We start from the raw sequence: 4,029 nt of genomic DNA, 5'->3' as shown, positions 1-4,029 counted from the left end.
AAAAGTATGAAACAATTGCTCGGCTCGTCATTGGGGTTGTGCATGATGGGAGTATTTTGTGTAATGAAAATGAAGCATGGCCTAACTATATGATTTTGTAGGGATAAGCTTTCTTTGGCTATGCTATTTTTATAGGACATGATTATTTGTTAGTATGCTTTGAAGCATTATTATTTTTATGTTTTATAAGCTTTTATCTTGTATCATTTGGATCTGAACATTCATGCCACAATAAAGAAAATTACATTGAGAATCATGCTAGGTAGCATTCCACATCAAAAATTCTGTTTTTATCATTTACCTACTCGAGGACGAGCAGGAATTAAGCTTGGGGATGCTTGATACGTCTCCAACGTATCTATATTTTTTGATTGTTCCATGCTATATTATTATCTATTTTGAATGATTATGGGCTTTATTATACACTTTTATATTACTTCTGGTACTAACCTATTAACCGGAGGCCCAGCCCATATTGCTGTTTTATTGCCTGTTTCAGTATTTCGAGGAAAAGGAATATCAAACGGAGTCCAAACGGAATGAAACCTTCGGCAGCGTTATTTTTGGGAAGAATAGGATCCTGGAGACTTGGAGTGCACGTCAGAAGATCCTTGAGGAACCCAGGAGATAGCCCCCCCCCTACTGGGCGCGCCCCCCTGTCTCGTGGACCCCTCGAGCACCCCCCGACAGACTTCTTTCGCTTATATATTCCCTTGTACCCTAAAACCATCGAATATCAAGATAGATCGGGAGTTCCGCCGCCGCAAGCCTCTATAGCCACCAAAAACCTCTCGGGAGCCCTTCCCGACATCCTGCCGGAGGGGGGATCCATCACCGGTGGCCATCTTCATCATCCCGGTGCTCTCCATGACGATGAGGGAGTAGTTCACCCTCGGGGCTGAGGGTATGTACCAGTAGCTATGTGTTTGATCTCTCTCTCTTGTGTTCTCTCTCGTGTTCCCTCTATGGCATGATCTTGATGTATCCCGAGCTTTGCTATTATAGTTGGATCTTATGATGTTTCTCCCCCTCTACTCTCTTGTGATGAATTGAGTTTTCCCTTTGAAGTTATCTTATCAGATTGAGTCTTTTATGAGAACACTTGATGTATGTCTTGCCGTGCTTATCTATGGTGACAATGGGATATCATGTGCCTCTTGATGTATGTTTTGGTGACCAACTTGCGGGTTCCGCCCATGAACCTATGCATAGGGGTTGGCACACGTTCTTGACTCTCCGGTAGAAACTTTGGGGCACTCTTTGAAGTACTTTGTGTTGGTTGAATAGATGAATCTGAGATTGTGTGATGCATATCGTATAATCATGCCCACGGATACTTGAGGTGACAATGGAGTATCTAGGTGACATTACGGTTTTGGTTGATTTGTGTCTTAAGGTGTTATTCTAGTACGAACTCTTGAATAGATTGATCCGAAAGAATAACTTTGAGGTGGTTTCGTACCCTACCATAATCTCTTCGTTTGTTCTCCGCTATTAGTGTCTTTGGAGTGACTCTTTGTTGCATGTTGAGGGATTGTTATATGATCTATCTATGTTATTATTGTTGAGAGAACTTGCACTAGTGAAAGTATGAACCCTAGGCCTTGTTTCCTATCATTGCAATACCGTTTACGCTCACTTTTATCGCTTGCTACCTTGCTGTTTTTATAATTTCAGATTACAAATACCTTTATCCACCATCCATATTGCACTTGTATCACCATCTCTTCGCCGAACTAGTGCACCTATACAATTTACCATTGTATTGGGTGTGTTGGGGACACAAGAGACTCTTTGTTATTTGGTTGCAGGGTTGCTTGAGAGAGACCATCTTCATCCTACGCCTCCTACGGATTTATAAACCTTAGGTCATCCACTTGAGGAAAATTTGCTACTGTCCTACAAACCTGTGCACTTGCAGGCCCAACAACGTCTACAAGAAGAAGGTTGTGTAGTAGACATCATGTAGTTCCATTCACAACAAGATTCATAAAAGATGACCACAAGCCCAGAACTACTCAACTACCTCACATAATCCTCGGCTAAATCACGAACAGAGCAGACTCGTTACACTACTCTGCTGCTCGAAAGGGTGTGCGTCATGTAAGAGCAAAGCCTATAAGGGGCGCTACACGCACCAAATAGGAATTGGCTTCAAAGGGAGCTCCTGTTGGACCAGAGATCTTATTCCCTGCGAGTTGGGGGATACGGACGAAAGTCACCCATGTCACACTAACGGGTCGGCCCGTTAGTCTATTTTGATGTTTTTCTGTTTTCTTTGTTTTTTCCTTTTTTTTCTTCAAATTCATGAACTTTCTAAAAAATTGACTTTTAAAATAAAGAATAATTTTCAAATTCATGATTTTTTTGAGAATCACAAACAATTTTGAATTTCATTAACTTTTTTTGAAATAGAGCAATTTTCAAATCGTAAATTTTTTCAAATATGTGAATCTTCTTGAAATCACAAACATTTGCTGAAATTCATAAAAAAATTGAATTCACATTTTTATAAAAAAATTTGAACAAGTTTCAAACTTGCAAAAAATGTTTTTTTGAACTCACAAACATTTTCTCAATCCCCAATATTTATGAAATTCTTGAATATTTTTTGAAATTTGTGCACATTTTTTGAATTCATGATTCTATAATTCAAGAACATTTCTTGAAATTGCAAACATTTTTTGAGTTCAAGAACATTTTGCAGACCCACGAACACATTTTAAAACATTTTTCTGAATATGAACATTTTTTTCAAATTTGTGAATATTTTCTAAGTTCAATTTTTGTTTAAGAGCTCTCGGTAATCATATCAAGCTCCATTAGATGATCAAATGTAATGTACAAATGACGTAAATTTTATTGTGTTTGTGCTTTCAAATTATATCTAATCCCTATTCTAGAGCCTTCTACAACATTCTCCCCGGTGCTATTTCATTGATGCAGGATTAACCTAACCACACTCATACTATACTTGCAAGTAACACTTCGCATTCTCTCGTCGTCTTCACCACTTATGGCTATGGATAGAGCTAAGAGCTTTGGACATCATGTCATTCTTCAAAAGAAATGGTTGTCAACTCTTAAATGACATCGCACCCACACCGACAACAAGGAGGAGAAGATGTCTGCCAACAACCACTAGGGGACCATGAGAGCAGGAGCCACCTCTCCCCATTCCCTGAGGGACCCAACCTACTATGTGCACTGCCGCGTTGCAATGAAATACGCTGAGAGTATGCTAGTCTAGTCACCAGCACACACCCACATACTTGACCAAGAGCCCATGTCTAGCTAAGCATCACAAAGACAACACGTTATGTACAAACTCAAGTTGATGCACCCTAAAATCCTGATGCATCCAAGTCCTTGGATGTAAGAAACATTGCAAAAGCAATTCCCACTTGGTGTGAAGCGCTAGATTCTACTCCTTGCCCGGACTAGCTTTGAAGAATGACTTATGACCATGTTCCATCTTTCTTCTCTCGTTAAATAGAAGCACCCTACTCTCTCACCCTTGAATAAGCAGTACTATCAAGCAACAACCATGTTGCTATTAACTTGGCTCTGGTGTGAAGCATCAATGCTTCTATGCATTTAATCTTGTTGGCTATGTGCATTTATTCTTGATATAAGTAAAACACATGGGCATCCAGGACGTCTTTAGCTCCCTTGATCATAACAGTTTGAGTTTCTTTCAATTATTACATTGGTGATTCCCTTTGTTTTGGATTTATTTAGATCATGACCATGACACTTGAGAATAGAGAACAAACCTAATTTGATAGATCATGGAACTCATAGTCACAGAGAGGAGTTGAAAGATCGTGTCGTCTAAACCGTGTTGATTGTTGAACGAAACAAAGTTCTCTTTTTTCCACTGAGATTACGTGAAACACGCACACATCTCTCATACTATCAAGTGTGCAAGATGCGCGTAGAGGTCGATATGAAAACTGACAATTCGTCCTCCATAGTTCCATTAACATCAAGATTAATAGAAGTCAACCATACCAGCACACCTAATCT

The sequence above is a fragment of the Triticum aestivum genome, chromosome 6B (genome assembly GCF_018294505.1).
Source record: "Triticum aestivum cultivar Chinese Spring chromosome 6B, IWGSC CS RefSeq v2.1, whole genome shotgun sequence".
NCBI lineage: Eukaryota > Viridiplantae > Streptophyta > Magnoliopsida > Poales > Poaceae > Triticum > Triticum aestivum.
This window is presented reverse-complemented; position numbering follows the sequence as displayed.